Source organism: Diorhabda carinulata, chromosome 3, assembly GCF_026250575.1.
Source record: "Diorhabda carinulata isolate Delta chromosome 3, icDioCari1.1, whole genome shotgun sequence".
Classification (NCBI taxonomy): Eukaryota; Metazoa; Arthropoda; class Insecta; order Coleoptera; family Chrysomelidae; genus Diorhabda; species Diorhabda carinulata.
Genome location: NC_079462.1, coordinates 19062267 through 19069671, shown reverse-complemented (window position 1 = coordinate 19069671; position 7405 = coordinate 19062267).

Below are 7405 nucleotides of genomic sequence, written 5' to 3'. Positions count from 1 at the left end.
TCAATCTATATACTACTCAATGATGTGATAACATAACTTGTTCTGTTTCTCTTTCCCACTTTCCAATCATTCATATGACAAAAGGCGAAATAAAGGAAAGGAAAAAACAATGATTTTACAAAGCCAATAGAAGAAGAGATTACAAAAGATGAAAATATATATATAAATATATATAAGTACAAAGCTAGAGTTGAAAGTCTCAAATTAAAATCAATGTATTTTAGAAATTAATTTTTATGGTAATTTTTTATGTAAATAATCTCTAATTTGAAAACTTCATGTTTATATATATTTATTATAAAGTAAACTTGTTAACTATTTTCTCCTAAATCCCATTAAAGCACTTTGACACTTCACGTACGACAATGACGGCTTATTTAATTTTTGCAATATTATTTTCAACTAACCAATAGCCTGAACATTTATCAATGAATGCTTCTTGTTTGCACACAGATGGAATTTTTTATTTTTTTTCGTGAAGGAGGTGACAAAATTTCTCAATAATATTGAAAAACTTCAACAGTTAATTTAAAATTTTCTAGCGCTGAGCAATTAATAAGATCAACTGATCTTTTATGACCAATTTCTGACCTTTCAGATGGTATGATTAGTCAGTCAATCGAAATCCCGCACGTGGGTTGCTAAGATCTCGGAGCTGTTTAAATACACTGGATATTGAATATAGTTTAATAAAGACCGCAGGACCAAGATTCGGAACAAAATATATAATTTTCTTCGTCGTCATCGATTTAGATCTTTTTTAGTTTCAATGACTTTGAATTGTCATTGCTCCGTCTTTCTATTTTATTAACCTAATATTTACAAATATATTTCAAATATGTCTTATTAGGTTATTTCATATGTAGATTCGAAATATCAAATAACATAAAATTTAGTTTGTAGTAAAGCAAATGCTTTCTTGTTAGAAATAGACTATAAATTAAAAGTGTTACAAAATATTGAAGATGAAGCAAAATTGATGATTTTGAATATCTTTACAGAGAGATGGCAACAAGTCAAAAATATATATCTATGAAAAAGAAGTTATTTATCGAATTAGATCTAACATTTAGATTAAGAGAATTATATTCAGAAAATTTAATAAATGAACAAAAGATATCTATTGCAAATATTGAATTGAGTAATAAAAATGTAAACCAAGAAAATCGAATAACAGATATGGATTATTTATTATTACGTATTCAAAGTAACGAAATACAACAACATTTGGCGGAATTAACACTTTTTCAGTCTTGATATGAATCTAAGTATTTTCCGTGAAAGGAATCGCAAGCAGGACCTTTGGTTTAGTCGCTAAAAGCACCATTCGCAGAGACTAACTGTGAGATCCAGGACTCCACTTTAATTGAAAATGACAAATCCCTCTATTGAAATGGTAATCAACTACTAGGAAATCCTATTAGGATAAACTCCGTCCATTGGTGTAGATAGAGGAATTGTTACGAATAAAAATACCGAAATCCAAATTAAGAAAGTTATGCAATATTGTAATTTTAGTTAAGCGAGTGGATAATCAATTCATCGGGATTATTCTAAAAATTAAGCTTTACTGCCGTAACGTTTATTTCAATAATAATTACTGGAAATAAATCAAATGTAATTTTCAATTTACATAACGATCCTTTATACATGCTTTAAAAGTCCAAGTTTCTATGAATCTATATTCTCTACTAGTAGCTTCAATTTTCGTCAGTTATCTCTTCATATCCTTCTTCAACCCATTATAATTGCTTCTAACCACTTCTTTTCCGGTCTACCCTTGTACATCTGGTCTGATCTATCCAGAAACCAAATATAAATATCTCCTTAGATAACTATTCACAAAACCATGTCCTCTAAGATTGATTTCTTGTTGCATCCGTCCTACAAAGAAAGACGAGATATAATATTTAAGATATTTAATTTAAAAAATTGAACAATCAAAAAGCTCACTGGAAGATTTTGAAAAAATTCGAAATACAAAATTGAAAATTGAAAAATACATCTTTCAATGGAGTTAACATACTTAGATAAATAAATGTTAATTCAAAATCGTTATTTCAGTCTAAGAAAGTAAAATTATTTTATAGAAAATATAATTTCTGGTTCAACTTCAATAAATCATTAAAAAATTTAGCCTACCTACATAAGAACGAACTTGTCCATGTATTCAAAGAACTACTCTTACAGCTGTAGTTGATGTCTTACTGAGTTTTTGAGGACCTGATTAATCTTAAATAAGAGAAATTAATCAGAAGATATAACAACAAATTAAGATTTATTATACCAAGACTGGAAGAGAGTCAGACTCATACAATCTACTTTCTTCTTAAAAAGCTACGTTCAATTGTTATCTTAAGAGACAGCCAAACGGTGAAAAAAAAAACAAATGGTGAAAGAAACTACGTCAATATCGTTCGTTGCAAAAACAACAACTAAGTGGCAATAAAATAATTTTAGTACAATATAACTAGGAACTCTAGGTTATGGTGTTATGGTGGAGGAATTCACCAGGTCAAAAATGAGTGAAGTCGTTGCCGACGTGATTGGTGAAGAGAGAAATACGATCAAAAGTCTATTAACACGGCCTCAGTAGGCGATAAAATTGGTTGAGTTGATAAAGGAATCCTTATGTAGTTTGTATGGATTAGAGGGAAAACTTTATATGACACTGCCACATTTTAGCAAACGTCTGTTTCGATGCACTTAGCCTAGGAAATCCATGAACTGGAAAGATTTCTTAAGAAGAATACGGGTGTGAACAATTCTAGATTTATGAGACAAATATATCTGAGTTGCAGTTGCAGTAGAACAAATCACAAACTACTTCAATGAACGATGTCGTCTATGGCTCAAAGCGACATTGTCAGTAGGTGATTTCGAATGACTACCACGTGACATAGTTATTTTTTGACAAATCATATTATCACCTCAAAAGAGAAGGTCATCAAAGTTTTTTTGTTAAAAAAAATCTCAATTTTTAAAAATAGACTTTCGGAGGTACCATGTCGTCGTTGTATCATTGATCAGTTCAAGAAGAATGAAATAATATTGTTAATGTATTACTTTAACTGGAGCATATTATTGCTAAATTTCAATTATTAAGTTCCCCTTTCGGAATAAAATGTCACGTCTTTGTTGTAAAGGAACGATCGATATAGCCATTTTAAAGAGTGAGACAAGGAAAGAGAGATTTGGCTAAGGAGACAATTCTTTTGCCTCTATTTATTATTGTACTTATCTAGAAGACGCAATTCTTTTTAATATTACTGTTTGGAGACTCTTTATTTTTATTGAATTTGGGATTAGAATCCTTGAGTTCACATTGTTTTGACGAAAAAGAGTTTATCTTACTAGAACTGACTTTATTTTAAAATTTTATGTTTGAAATATCTAATATCAAAATCAAGAAATATGACTGAATAATATGTTTCATAAAATCATATGTACTTATATACAAGGATGGTCTCAGAAAAAATTGACCTGACCCAAAGATGGCGATAGTTGCTTGAAAAATAACACTATATAATAAATTACACAATCTATACAGCGTATGTTTCATGTTTGAACACGCCACGTTGTCTAGTATTTGTTTGGCAGCTATCAATAGTGAACTTTTTGCAGTGAATTTGAATTGATCATCGTTATGTGGTACAATAGTTTTATTTGAAGTTAGCTCAACCAACACAAAAGCTGAACTAGATTCTACTTTGGGTAAGACTGCTCCAATGGTGAAATATTGGATAGCAGAGTTTAAACAAAGCCGTACAACCTGCGAAGACCAGCATCGCAGTGGTCGACCAAATGATATGACGACTCCCGAAATGTTGAAGAAAATCCACAAAGCGGTACTGGATGATCGTCGTGTGAAACTGCGCGAGGTATCTGACATTTCAAAAAGAGCGGTACATCACATATTAACTGAAAAACTGACAAAGCTGTGCGCAAAATGGGTACCGCGATTAACCACGATGGTAAAAAACAGTGTCGTGAAGATTTTTCCATCGAGTGTTTGTCGATGTTTCATAGAAATAAAGCCGACTTTTTGCGTCGTTTCATAACAAGGGGTGGAACGTGGGTCCATAACTTCACACCCAAATTGGAGAACAATCCAAACAATGGACTGAAAAGATAGAACCGGATCCAAAGAAGGCAAAGACCGTTCTATCTGCACACCAGGTCATAGCGTCGGTTTTTTGGGCTGCGCGTGGGATAATTTCCATTGACTATCTTGAAAAAGGAAAAAACTAATAACGGCGAGTATTATGCAAACTTATTGCAGCGTTTGAGCAAAGAAATCAAGCAAATCGAGCCGCATTTGGCTAAGAAGTAAGTATTGTTTCATTAAGACAATGCGACAACTCACACATTCGTTATTGCAATTTCCAAAATTAATTAATTAACGTTTAAATAGCTACCTAATGCACTCTATGCGCTAGATTTCGCCCCTTCGGATCATTTCTGTTCCCAGACTTGAAAAAATGGCTCTGTGGTTAAATATTTTCCAACAATGAAGAGGTGATGTCAGCAGTTAATGACTATTTTGAGGAGCTTGACAATTCTTATATGAAAAGGGTATCTAACATTGAATATCAATGGAAAAAGTGTATGGAGCTAAAAGGAGATAATGTTGAAAAATAAATATATTTTTTTCCAAGGTACTTCTGGGATCTTCTTTGTACATATACAATTCTTTAATGAAAATTAACTATTTTCAAAAGATATTGTAACGTTTCTCGTATTTATTTACACTCTTCGTTCTTTTCACAACGACTCTTTCTTCAACTAACTAACTGACTGTGTTTCCACAAATCATTTATATACCTAAATAAAATTCTAAAAAGTTCTAGAGCAAAAACTACCAAAAGAAATGAATAAAAAAACTTTCCTAGAAATTATTCAAAAGCAATACTGTAAATAATCCGCCTTCTATAATAAAAAAATGATCAAAGGCTCCGCGCGAATTAACCGAATTTTAAAACTCCATTGTATCTTGAAAAGGCCGGTCTAAGGACCCATTTTGCAAGCTTGTTCGTAACAGTATTTACCTAGTATTACAACCAATCAATCTTATGCCAACTTAACTCTATACAAGTATATTTTTGCTCATGAATATTCTTTATTTCCAATAACCTACACCAATTTAGCAATATACACAGGTTTCATACAGCAAAGTTCTCTTGAGTCATCTGGTCAGGCTCACTTTGTCCAGAAACTGGATTGCCTGTCTTGGCATTGATAAAGTATAAGAGCTTTTCCTCAAGGCTCTTCGCAAATTTTTTGCGGTGTCCATTTCCAAGTTCTTGTGAAGGTGACTGTTTCTATATAACCAAAGAGCATTACTAATGCTTCCTTAGAACTCTGTTATGGTATAGCTCGATAATTTCCAGCTTATTTTTTGTGGTATAGCCCAACAATTGGATTCAATATATCGTAATCTTTGCCTATTGTGATTATAACAGTATCATCAGCAAAAGATTTAATTGTAAAATATGACTGGTGTATAAAATACAGAGGGCAAAACCTTATCAAATGCTTACATTTTAGCAATTTTTCTATTACATATGTAATCGATCTAGTCAGCATTGGAGTGGCTTTTTCTAAATCCAAACTAATGTCCAGGGATTAAGTAAATTACTATAATTAACAATTGCTTTAATAAGAATAGTTAGTTTCAAAATTGCAGCAGCGAGAAGCTCTGGTATAATATTATTTCAATTTAAATAATCTTCCCTTTCATGTTGTTGGAAAGTTGTTTCAAAGTATTCTCCAAATCTATTAGCCTTTTGTATATTGTTTACTGCCTATACTTTCACCCTATACTTTAAATTGAAGACTTGTGCAAAATTGGTCTTTTAGGTTTTGATGGAATTGCAACAATAAAATTTCGAGTGTCAAAATGTAACAAAAGTTTTCACATGCTATGTATTTCAAAGCGAAAGAAAATGATCATCGGATCATTTCGTATTATTTCTGAATGTTGGTTGTTTATATGTTTAGAACCGTTATATTTTTTCTTTTCATTGCTAAAAATATACATATCCTTAAGAATTCGGATAATAAGCTCAATAAGCGATAGCTATATATTAGGTACTCATAGTTTGAGGTGGATGCAGCTCTAGCTGGCGATTTTCTTTAGAGCTTTTTTCCTATTTCCCTTCTACAAATATAAGATTTATTTGTTGGCAATGGACTCATTTCCGATGTTTGAATAAAAATTTATGGTTTGCTGAAAATACTACAATATAGTCCAAGAAAGTAAGAAATTAAAGTTGAGTGTCCGCGCTCTCGCCATATTTTAAATGAAGTTGAAATTTTGACGGAGGTATTGTTAATCCTATCAAAAAAAATATCTCCAGTAAACAAACTAACAAATTATTTCGTGTTAATTGTCCTAAAAGTCAATATTCTGAAAACCGTTGTTATCATTGTCTCAACTTAAACTATAGTAGTCCTTATGAAAGTATAGTGGATACGAAGAGAAACGACGGAAGATTCTCCACTTTCAGCTAACTCACGACTAATTTTTAAAAAATGTGAAATACTTGATAAGTTGTGATGACATACGGGTTTGTAGCAGCTACTAGAATGTAAATTTGTATAAACTTTCTGACGAATTTTTTTTATTAGAATTGTTGATGATTCCAAAGCATACCACATTTTTATATTGAAATTACTTTTAGTCCTTGCAATTTTTTTAATTTATCACCTTGTTCCTATCCAAGTGATTTATGAAATGTTTCTGCATTATCACACGGAATAAATTTTCTTTTCAAATTTCTATATTGTTAGTCTTCTTCTTCTTCTTCTTCTTCTTCTTCTTCTTCTTCTTCTTCTTCTTCTTCTTCTTCTTCTTCTTCTTCTTCTTCTTCTTATTTTAAGACTATGTCTTGTGTTTTCAAAGAGGCAGCCTAAATTGTGACTGCGAGGACCAGCTCTCATACCAGCGCTTTGGTGGTCTTCCAGGCGGTCTACTTGTATTGGATCTCTCTTCCTTTGCGATTTTCGCCAGTCGATCGTTGTTCATTCTATTGACATGATCTCTCCATGCTCTTCTTCTAGTTCTGGCCCATCTCACTATATCCGGAACGTCACACATTCTTCTAATTTCATTGCTCCTTATTCTGTCTCTTAGAGTTTTCCCTGTGATTGAGCGTAATGTCTTCATCTCGGTCGTTCTAAGAATCCGCTTAGTAGTTGCAGTCTCCGCCCTCGTTTCTATGGCGTATGTCATTACTGGTCTGACACATGTTTTATATATCTGTGTTTTGCTTTCGATACTTAAAAATTTATTCCTCCATATCGCGGTTCGAAGGAATCCTGATATACTAGATGCTGCTGTTGTTTGCGTTTTGACTTCTTGTTTCAAGTTCCTATTGCTCGTGTTGTTAACCCCTAAATATTT